The sequence below is a fragment of the Rattus norvegicus genome, chromosome 2 (genome assembly GCF_021556685.1).
Source record: "Rattus norvegicus strain SHRSP/BbbUtx chromosome 2, alternate assembly SHRSP_T2T, whole genome shotgun sequence".
Taxonomy (NCBI): Eukaryota; Metazoa; Chordata; class Mammalia; order Rodentia; family Muridae; genus Rattus; species Rattus norvegicus.
In genome coordinates this window covers 188,027,015-188,038,543 of record NC_141535.1, presented here as the reverse complement: position 1 = coordinate 188,038,543, position 11,529 = coordinate 188,027,015, and positions in this window count along the sequence as shown.

Here is an 11,529-nt window from a genome sequence, read left to right as displayed (position 1 = left end):
TCCACTTTCAGCCCAATGAGGTCTATGAATTTTCCCTGAGTTCCTATCAGTTTGTGGGCTCAAGGCCCCCATGGAAAAGTCAAGGCAGGGCAACATAAAAACCAAATGACAAGCCAGATGTTGGTGTATGCCTTTAATCCCAGCACCCAGGAGGCAGAGGCAGGTGGATCTCTGTGAGTTTGAGCCAGTCTAGTCTACAGAGCAAGTTCTAGTACAGAGCGAGTTCAAGGACAACCAGAACTACACAGAAAAGTCTCAAAAAAATAAAAACCCCACAAACAAACAGAAACTAAATGACTAAGAGCTGCGCTTCCCAAAGAGTAGCAGGAAGAGTCTGATGAGCCAATCAAGGAAAGGACAGGTTCTAAGATTCTCTTGAATACTTGAAAACATCATCTGGCAATAGCCCCATGTAGTGGCACTACCCACAAGGCTGGGGCAGGAGGGTGTGGAGTTCAAAGTTAATGTGGGCTACCTAGCAAGAGCCTGGCTGTAGGTAATGCATGCATATATACACAATCAGAAGGTCACAATGTGAGTTTCCATTTCTCAACTCATGTTTCAAGTCTGCTGAAGTAGGAACCTCTGAGAGAGGGCTTTGGTCTGTGTTTAAGAGCAGATTATCTAAGAATGCTGTCATCGTTCTAGAGACCTTTCGTCGTGGGATAAATGGCTGGTTTAATTCAAGGTGCAGAGCAGGGTGATGAAGAGCAAGTCAGTAGTATTGTCTACTTCCCAGAAGCCCTTGTTGATCTGTGGTCTATCCATCCGAATGAGTTGTTCCCCACTTCCCCTAGAAAGAACTCACGGGTACTTGTCCAATCACCTAGCCTCGCAGTGCTCAGTCTGAGTATGGCACTAAACATTGTCTACTGTGCCCCAACGAAGCTATTTGCTCCCCTTCCTCTACACCACCTTTTTCTACATTGTTGTGTTGATGATATGGAAGTTTGGCACATCGCCTCCACCACCCCATATCAAACCTGCCCTTCCGTTTTTCGTTTGTTTGTTTTCAACATAGTTAATTCATGACTTTGGCAGTTTTTTTTTTAAATACTCTTACCTTTACAGCTTTCAACAGGGACCTCTCTGTTGTAACGAAGTTTTATGAAACCTATAATGGCCATTGTATGTTTGAGGTAGTAGGGAGAGAGACTAACCACAAAAGTAGAGCTTTGCTTCCGGGCTAACAAGCATCCCTGAGGTCTTCCACAGCCTATTCATTGACTAAAGGTGTCTGTTACCCTCAAGAACCTGCATCCCAGTAAGATATAGCTTACACGATCACCATAGAGAATCTGCGTCCATCGACGTGAGAAACTGTAAAGGAATTTGTGTTTTCAGAAGTTTCTAGTCTTCCCATAAGCCCTTTTGTACCTCCAAGGCAATGGTTCTCAACCTTCCTAATGCTACAACCCTTCAATACTGTGCCTCACATGGTGGTGACCATCCCCAACCATAATTACTTTTATTGCTACTTCATAACTGTAATTTTGCTACTGTTAGGAATTGTAATGTAAACGTGTGTTTTCCTTCCGATGGTCTGAGGCAACCCCTATGAAAGGGTCCACAGGCTTTTGGTCCTTTGTCCTTTTGAACCTTTTGTTGGTTGAACCACAGGTTGAGAACCGCTGCTCTAAGGATTGGTAATAGGAAGGAGAGGGAGAAAACAGACAAGGAGAGACACTGTTAAGGTGTGAACTCTGGCTCTGGAGGACGATGACCTCGGTGGGAATGGGCCCAGAGCTAAGTGTTGTTCGCAGAGTTTTCTTTGTTTGACTTTCAGTATGCACAGGTCTTTGGAGATATCCAGATCTTGGCTGGCAAAAAGAGGCAGATGGTAAAGCCAGAGGGAGAGAGAAAGGATGAGGGGTTAGCATCCAGCAAATACTTGTTGAGCTAACGAATTCCTGAAACATAGCATGACTTGTGATGCTGGCCGTGAGATGATCAAAGTGCACATTCCCACTGAGACACACAGGCTGAGACCAGACAGTAACAGCATTCCTTTCTCCCCGCTCATACCCTCCCCTGCCCATCACGTCCCCAGGGGAAGACAATGATGAATGATGGAAGAGAGGGACTCAAGCCACCCTGGTGCTGGAGGACACGCTCTCTCTGTCTTAAGGATAGATTTTAAAAGTAGACAGCAACTTCAGAGCAGCTCCCGGGGATTTTTTTTAATTTTACTTATGTTTAAATAAACATTTTACCCTACCTTTGTCTTGCATTATTCTTTCTGATCTTGGGCATTGAAAAGGGGTCTCTTAAATACCAGGCAAGGACTCTATAACTGAGTCACATGCAGGCGCACTCTTTTTCTTTCTTAACTCAAGGCTGTGTCTCTTGCTAAGTTGCCCAGGATGGCCTTGAATGCTTATGCTCCTCCTGCCTCAGCCTCCAGAGAGGCTGGGATAATCAGCCTGTGCTGCCAGCCCTCCTGACTTTGTTACTTCTCTACCCTGAAGTACAATAAAAAGCTGTTCTCGTCCTCGCCTTCCAAAGAGGAGGGCTGGGCTTAGAAAGATTGGACAACAACATTTTTAGATCAAATAGCTGTTGTGTTTTGTGTTAATATCATTCTCGTTATAGCTACTTCAGGTGAACAGGAAGTAGGGTTTACTGGTGGGGAGGCTTATTACAGACAGGGTTGCTATATATGCTTTCTCCAATGCAGCGCCCAACACTAGAAGAAGAAATGACAACTGGGAGTATGTTTGATCCTGTAGCCACTGGGAATAAGCCACTTGTCAGCCACCATGTTATCAAATTTATCTTTATTAAACGTAAAATCCCGTTCCTTTGATGGTGATGGCCAGAGAATCTGAATGTGGCTCCTGCATAGGGCTTTGTTTATGTTCTTTGTTTTGCAGCCTGGTGGTGACAGTCACAATGACATGGCCAGTAATGAACCCTGGCCACTGTGTCCTGGGGCTCCCCCAAAGGTTCCTTCCATACTTGTCTGGCATGAGATCAGAGACTTGCACGCATCCTTTAAAGGGTGGTCTGGAAGACCGTAGAGGGTGGCCATCCATATTCCTGCAATAGGTTGAATACATGCCCACGAGGCTGCTTTTGTACCCATTGCACGGAGCACACTCTGAGCTAGGTTGCAGTGGTTTTAAATGCTTTCAGATATAAGGGAGGCACCTGTCGTTTTTCTTAACCTAGTAAGCAATCATCCCCCACTAACTGGATAGCAGCACCTTTGAGAAATAACTCCCAAGTCCTTGTAGTTTAGAAAGAGACAGACGCCACCCATTTCCCCACTCCCCTTTCATTGGGAGGATGTGACCAAGATATACCGGTTGTGATGCTGTACTAGGAACAGAATGATAAAAATGGAAAGAAAAGACAAAAAGAAAGCTGAGCAAAGGGAGGAAAACCCAAGAAAATCTTAAAGATATTGTTGGATTGAGGCTGAAGCTTACATAGCCATTGGCTTTTAGGTTTCCTGTGCCAAAACATTCCTTTGGGGACTCTCGCTATTTCAAGCAAAGTTCTGTGCCTTGCAGCTAAGAGTTCTGTGTAGCTGGATGTGGGAGGCTGCAGCATAGCAATTGGCTGAGGTGCAGATGGGTGCGAATAGGAAGGACCCCTCAGTGCCAGAGTCAGGAACTGGGACTCCTTGTGTCATGATGGCCAAGGGATCGAGCTAGGAGTGTCAAGTCAGCGTGTGAAAGGTGAGTCAGAGAGGTCGTAACAGACTGGTGTTGGAGTTTTAGAGGAGATGTCCACTGATTGTCTTACAGAGAATCTAGAGAAGGGACTTGTGAGACTGGCTGCTGTGTTAGCAGAGAGGAAGGCGTGACAGACAGGCTCCCAGGTGCTCATCCACCAGTCCCCAGAACACCTAAAGGGACTGTCAAACACATCGATTCAAGCCAGGCTGGAAAGCAGACATTTGCTGTCCCCGGCAAGGCAACAGGAAAGATAGAAAAGAAAAAACTGATCCTGGGAAGACTGATTCCTGGGTCTAGATCAACCTCCTCCTGTGTGCCATCCATGTTTAAGGAAAGGAGGAGTTAAGCCCCTTTTAAGTAGGATGAACAGTTTGTCATGTAAATGGGGCAATTATGAGTGTGAAAGGGGGTAGAGCTATTAATAATTAGACCAAGTTGATATTGTTAAAGCAGGTTACCCACATTAAAAGAGCTATCACTAGAACACAGTCCTATATCAAAAAGCCAACCCCTTAGTCCTCCTCACCACCAGACAATTATTTCTGCTTGCCCCTGGCGAAGGCCAAGATGGTGGCTAGTCAGCTGAGGAGCAGAAAGTGGACCAGCCCTGAGCCTTTCCTTAGGAGACAGCCAAGACTATGGGCTAGATACAGAGGAGTTCTGGCCTCTGAAATGCAATGGCCAAGGGTGACTGAAGCCATTCATCCCAAGAAGGGGGCTATCCAAAGTTCCCATTACAGTTCAGTCAAGGAATGTGGTAAGAATCCTATCCTTACCTTACCTTACCTTACCTCACCTCACCTCACCTCACCTCACCTCACCTCACCTCACCTTACCTCACTTTACCTTACTTTACCTTGCCTTAGAAAAGATGACAGAGTAAACTGGAAATTAGCAAGAAATCTCTCTCTTCGGGGTAGTTAAGTTTTCCTTGTATGTGGAGGGGTGGTGTGGGAGATTGAACCCAGTATCTCACACATGATTGGCAAGTACTCTACCAAACTACCTCTTTCTGTTACACTTTACTTTGAAGCAGGATCTCATTATACATTCCAGATCTGAACTTGCAGCCCTCCCTTCCCAGCTTTCCTAACACAGTCACAGGTGAGAGTCACCACACTCCCTGCTAGGTTTGTAGGTTTGTTGTGTAGCGTTTTGTTTTGTAAGTTTTTTGTTTGTTTGTTTTCACTGTTTCAGCTCTCTCTCTCTCTCTCTCTCTCTCTCTCTCTCTCTCTCTCTCTCTCTCTCTGTGTGTGTGTGTGTGTGTGTGTGTGTGTGTGTGTGTGTGTGTGTGTGTGTGTGTGTGTAGCAAGGGCACCATGCCTGGAATTCAAGATCCTCCTGCTTCCGGCAATTTATGCTGTTCTTAGCAGCTTGAAACCCTTCCCCAGTGAGAGTCTCTGCTAGATGTTGACCCGCTTCTTCATCTTCATCAGGAGTTCTATTGGCATAAACACTGATCATGTTTAGTTAAGAGAAAACTATTAGAGTACATGGCACTGTTACATGTGTGCTTGCCATTACTGCAGAGACCTGAAGCATACTGAAGGGTATCTGGTATTGCTGAGGGAAAACAAGAAGTGTTTCCCTCTACTGACTGCACGCAGAGAGATCACATTTGTAGTCTAGCCATAGGCTGTCAGAAAGCTAGACACCAAGACAAGATGAGACGCTGTTTCCTTTCAGGTGTGGGGGATGCACTTCATGCATAGGTTGAAAGATACCCTGCTGACCTATGCGGACATTTTTAAAACTACATGTACAGCGGAAACGGAGCCAATCGGTAGACCACACCTGAAGGTTCAACATCCAGACACACACTATCTCACACCACCAAGTTCTAGCCCTGACCTCCTCATAGGTGATTGGGTCAGGGGAAATCAAATGACCAAGAAGCTAACTCAAAGAAAACACCTCTCCCTCTCCCTCTCCCTCTCCCTCTCCCTCTCCCTCTCCCTCTCCCTCTCCCTCTCCCTCTCCCTCTCCCTCTCCCTCTCCCTCCCCCCTTCCCTCTCCCTCTCCTTCTCCCCTCTCCCTCCCCCATCCCTCTCCCTCTCCCTCCCCCCTTCCCTCTCCCTCTCCTTCTGTGTGTGAATGTATGTGCGTGCATGTGTGTCTGTCTGTCTGTGCTGTATCTGTGTGTACTTGTGCACCTACATACATGTGTGTGTTTGTGTCTGTCTTTGTCTATCTGTCTCTCTGTGCATGGAGGTGGGTATGTTGGAAATGCTAATCGAAAATATAACACAAGGGCGGAAAGAGGAATAAGTGGTTAGTTAAGAGCACTGGCTGCTCTGGCAGAGGACCTGAGTCCAGTTCCCAATTCCTACATAGTGGCCCACAACTGCCTTTAACTCCAGTTCCAAGAAACCTGACAGCTTCTCCTGGCCTCTGCAGCACCAAGGCACACACATGATACACGTGCACAGATAGAGGCCAAGCATTCATACACCTAAAGCCAATAAACCGTTTTCCAAAGAAACAGTACATGTACTCATTTAAAAACAAGACAACGCATAGCTGAACGTGCTAGGAGTTCCAGCCCATGTGCAAACTCAAGACGAGAAAGGAAGAAAAGAGACAACACGGAAATTTCTTTGAGTTCAACCTATCTGCCCCAAACTTTCCTCCCACTTTTAGTCATGTGACTCAATCTCCTTCCTCTGCCATTTTGTTTTTATCTGATATCAACAGAAACTGTTCCAAGTGACCTCAGAGAGTTTGGATTGTGTGTGTGTGTGTGTGTGTGTGTGTGTGTGTGTGCGCGCGCGCGCGCGCGCGTGCGTGCGCAGTATTCCTCAGAAAAGGAAGAAGGAAAGAGCAAGACAGTTCAGAAGGGTGCATTTACAGGCACAACACCATCAACCAGGAACTTTTCCTTGGGAGACACTATTCTTCCACAGTCAGCATGGATGGGTTCCAGCTGACCACTGTGCAGGACTGAAATGGTGTGGGATGAAGTCAGTCATTTATGCCTTGCTTTGGGCGAGCGCAGCTGTGTTTCCAATATTCCAGTGGTTCATTCCCTTGAGGAAAGAGCGGCTGTTTTGAACATAGGCCCTCCGGGTTACCTAAGCATTCCACCAACTGAACTACATCTCCAGCCCTTGAAAGGTGATCTTTAAGCCTCAAAGTTCCTGTCAGCTTTCCGGCTTGTTCTTAGGTAACATTGTAGCTCCTGCTTTGTTTGTTTCCCGGAGGCTTTTCTCTCTTAAATCCTGCAAGCATTCCTTAACCTAGGACCTTCTCCCCCTTCTCCCCTCTTTTGCCAGGAGTCAGCATTCCAACTGCAGGCCAGCCTTTCTGCGGGCAGCTCCTTCTCATCCTAGCCTGACTGTCTAGATGGAGAGTGTGGCTCAATGGTAGGGGATGGAGTGACTAAGCTCAGCATCATCTCTGAGATCTTTATGCATCTCTGTCTGATGCAGCCGCCCTCCCTCTTTTGCGAGCTCTTTATTTTCTCCGTATCTGAAGTGACGGTAACTTTGCTCACCAGCTATTCTGACACAATGAGATTAGAGACATCTTACACATGGTTCTTTCCAAGAGCTTAACAAAGTAGCCAGCCTTTAAAGTATAAACTCCCTATAACACGGGTTGATTCCTAAGGGTTCATTCCTAACAACTATTTCGTTTCGTGAGCAGTTACCAGAAACATGGATGCTCATCGGTGGGCAACTTGTTTTGCATATGCCTTTCCAAAGTGATCTTCTTATGGAAGTGTACAGTTTGAAGGTGGATATTTCATTAACAAGTTCATATTTTGAAGTACATCTTGTTCCCCAGAGGGGACTTTGGGGAAATGGAAGTATAAGTATTTCCCATGTGGTCAAAGGAATTGGGTGGGGGTGGCCACGAGGAATGTTATCACTGGGATGTGCCTGGTTGATTGAGGGCTAGCCCTAAAATAGCATCCTGCCTGCATTGTTTCCCATAGCAAATGCCCAGCACTGGGTGAGCTTCATCTAGGCTGGAATCTCTGATCCTCGGGGCTGGGAAGAGGAGGAAGCTGTGAGTCACAAGGAAACCCAGACTCAGAGATTCCACTCACCTCAACACTCCAAAGGAGAAATGTATTTCGATTCCTGAATCGTAAAAAAACAAAACTTGTATCTGATTCAGCGACAGAACATGAAGTACTCGGCCACCAAGAAGTGACTCAGGGTAAGAATGTCCCTTTCCAGCTTGGTGTGGGAAATCGATGACATCATAGCAAGAGAAGACTCTTGAGATAGTAAGAACGGGAGTGAAGAGGCCCAGCTGTTGTTTGCAGAAGCCACAGCCATGTGCGTGGAATTCACTCTAAACTAAATGCCCTCTCCTTATTTAATCTGTGCAAACAATCTTGATTTTTTTTTCTTTACAATGCTTGATTCCGGGTGCCCTAGAATGAAAGACAGGGTCCTCAGAGCAGCCAGGCAAGAACAATAAATCTCACAACCACTCGATGCTGAGCAGGCACAGAAGACATTAGGAGCTTTAGAGATGCTTGCCCTGACGTTGACATTGAGCTACAGGGTGAGAATAGGCTTTCTGGACATTTCAACTAATGGCCAAACCCTGAGCTTTGTAAGACAGGAGGTGAGGCAAAATGGTTGTGCATATGGACTGGTTTGTGAGCAGATGAGTGTTGACTCAGAAGGACATCTCATGTTAAGAAAAAAATGTAAATAGTCGACACAGCAGTGATGAAATGAAACCCTGACGGGGGAGGGGGAGGGGGAGGGGGACACCTATGCTGCCAGACAGAGTGAAGGGCAAATAACCAGCCCCTGGAGTGGGTTGAATGGTGTTGTGGAGTTAAGCCACTTTGTCTTCTGTTTCTTCTGTTGTATCTTTACTCAGTGGCGATGAAGATTGCTTCCGTCAACAAGCTACTTTTCTGTAGTTTACACCCACCTGACACAGCGTTTTTGTTAGTTACACGGTTACTGAGGCCAGCGAGGCCTGCACTCCTGTCTCAGGAGTTAGGTCAGTTCTTGGGTCACACCAGGATGTTTTCCATGGACATTTTTTTTTTTTACTGTGAGGTTTTATTCACGTCCATCGTTAAATAAACCAGTTTAACAACTTCAAAGGGTCAACTGAAAAAGGTACCAGTCAACCCGTGTACCTGTTAAATATACGTAGAAGTTATTAGTCTGTGGAGGATGTTTTTGGTGTTGAGAAAGGAATATCGGGTGAATCAAGAGGCAGGGGTTTCATATTCTGCCTTTACCCACACCTGTTGTAATGGTTGGGTCTCCTCTGTGTGAAGAGACCAGAAATTGGAAAAAAGTTTATGCCAAGCTGGGATCTCATCATGGGGTGAGACCGCCACAAAGAGTAAAGTTTTGAGTGAATGCCTTGAAAGCTAACTGAATGAGCATAGTAGGGACAGATGGAAGCTCGCTTCTGCCGGTCAGGCTTGACCCAGCACCTGAGGTCAGCTCCTGTGGCTTCTCCGTCTGCGCTGTTACAGCCACCCTCGTTCCTCATCCTGTACTGGACTTGGTTTCTGAGCCTGGAACCCACATACAAGCATCCAGGCTACAGGAGTTGGGATGGTGGCCATTGGCCTTCAGTGAATCCCAGTGATGAGCAGCAGACCCAGAGGCAACAACCTTTTTCTGGTAAGGGCCAGAGAGCAAATACTTTAGACTTTGTGCTCATACAGTCTTTACCAGCTTCCCCGTTCTGATGGTGCAGGGCAGAAGTAGCAAAGACAAGAAGAAAATGAACCAACACAACTATGTCCCAATAAAGCTTTATTTACAAAAGCAATGGGCCAAGGCCAGGACCCTGACACCACAGTTTACTGCCCCCACCCCATTGATCTGTTGAGAGTCCTTGGATTTCGGTGTTTTCCTCGTGTCTGTCTAAGTGTTAGAATTTTAAAACATCATACTTTTAAAATGTGTGATAAGTTAGAATTTTTTGTTTTGTTGGGTTTTTTTATTTGTTTGTTTGATTAAATGAATGATTTTCTTTTTGAAAGCTAAAAGAAAAGAGTAAAAGGGCCAGACTCACAGACACCTCTGGGAAACCAGAAGTCCTGGACTGACTACAAGGTGGCAGAGGGAGGCACTGTCAACTAAACTTACTCAGGAAAACCCTGGGGCACTTCTCTAGCAGACCTGGCTGTGTGGTATTTCCTAACTCTGTCTCCAGCCTGGAATCCCACATCTACCGACCAGAAGGAGTATTTGGAAAGAATGGGGAGGGACTAAGTTCCTGGGCTTTGTGTTTCTCACGTCTCCATTAAAGTGCAGGTGCTGTGGGCAAGGCGTTCATTATCGACCTTCCAGGTAAGCCCTCAGCTCCCTCAGGCCACGTTGTAGTCAAGTTGTCTGATGGCACAGCCAGGCGAGACAAGCATAGCTGGGTGTGGTCCAAATCCACCTCCCCTTAATGTCTAGTCTGGTGTCTGTCTAGGAGCAGGTTTTGGGGGAAATGGTGATGTTAACTATGGAGGGCTTCATATGTTCCATAGCTTCAGCTAAAAGTTAAAATTAAATAAATCCATCCAGCACTACAGAGGCAGAGGCAAGGCAGAGAGACAGAGGAGAGGCAGAGGCAGGGGCAGGGGCAGGGGCAGGGGCAGGGGCAGGGGCAGAGGCAGAGGCAGAATTTCTGTGATTTCAAGGCCAGCCTAGTCTATGTAATGAGTCCCAGGCCAGGCAAGGCTACATATTGAGACCCTGTCTCAAGAAAACTAAAAAATTTTAAATAGGCATTGCAACATCTTGATGATTTTACTAACATATGTAATTATACACAAAATTGATCTTATTATGGCATTTTCATATATTCATACATTTTATTATGTTCTCCCCCATTTAAACTCTCTTGACCTCCCACCAATTTTCTGCCTCGTTTGCCCTCACCACCATCAAATCCAGCAGTTCCTACTGTGGGACTTGTTGAGGTAGAGCGTGTCTGAGTCCCTGGAAAGTCGGGTACACACAATAGATGCCTCCCTGCTCCCTGCCCAATTCCTGACCTGAAACACATGCCACACTTCCCACTTAAGCAAACGTTACCTGTGGTCACTCAAGCCCAGAACAGAGTTCTCCGTGCTAATGAGGTACCTAGAGGCCCTGAGGATTTACCCAAAAACCTCCCTTCTCAGACATTCCTCCCTGCAAAAGGTATTTAATCTCTGGTCCACTCTGAGAGGTTAATGTGCAACAATTTTCCATGACAATCAATCAATAAACAGTTTGGAACCAATGACTGTCTCTTCCATCGACACCACCATGGAGGGAGAATGGAGCCGACAAAGCTGCCGCCTAAGTCTCCCATAGAAGGCCTCTCTGCCCTTTGAGACAGCCCCAGCTACCTTTGCCAATGAGCTATCCTGGAACTCCAATTTCCCAGACCTCAGGCTCATTGCTATAGGTCCCCAATGGCCTTGCCTCAGGCCCATGGACCCCGGAACCTTCATTCCCAACACTCTAGTGGCGACTAGATGTCCAGGGATTAGGACCCCAACTTCAGCCTGCCCATACCTTAGACTGCGTTCTCCCACTCCCTGAGCAGTGTTCAGTGCTTCCCCTGAGGCCCAGCACCCAAAAGAGGCTTGGAGGTTTGCCTCCCCAGTGGCCACGCCCAGGAGCAGGGCAGAGTGTGGTCCCACACCTACTTCTCTTCCGGGAGGACTGTGGGAGCCAGAGAGGGTTAGTAACCTGAGCTGATCATCACCACAGAGAATTCAGACACACACCTTACGCTGCCGTCCTGGGAGAGCCACCATCAGCTCACAGTGAGGAAAAGAAGGGAAACTCTGGCACTGTTAAAGCCTGCAGGCTGCACAGTCAAAAGCAGAAGCCCCAGGCTTATTTCCTTGCATCTGACCTGTCGGTGG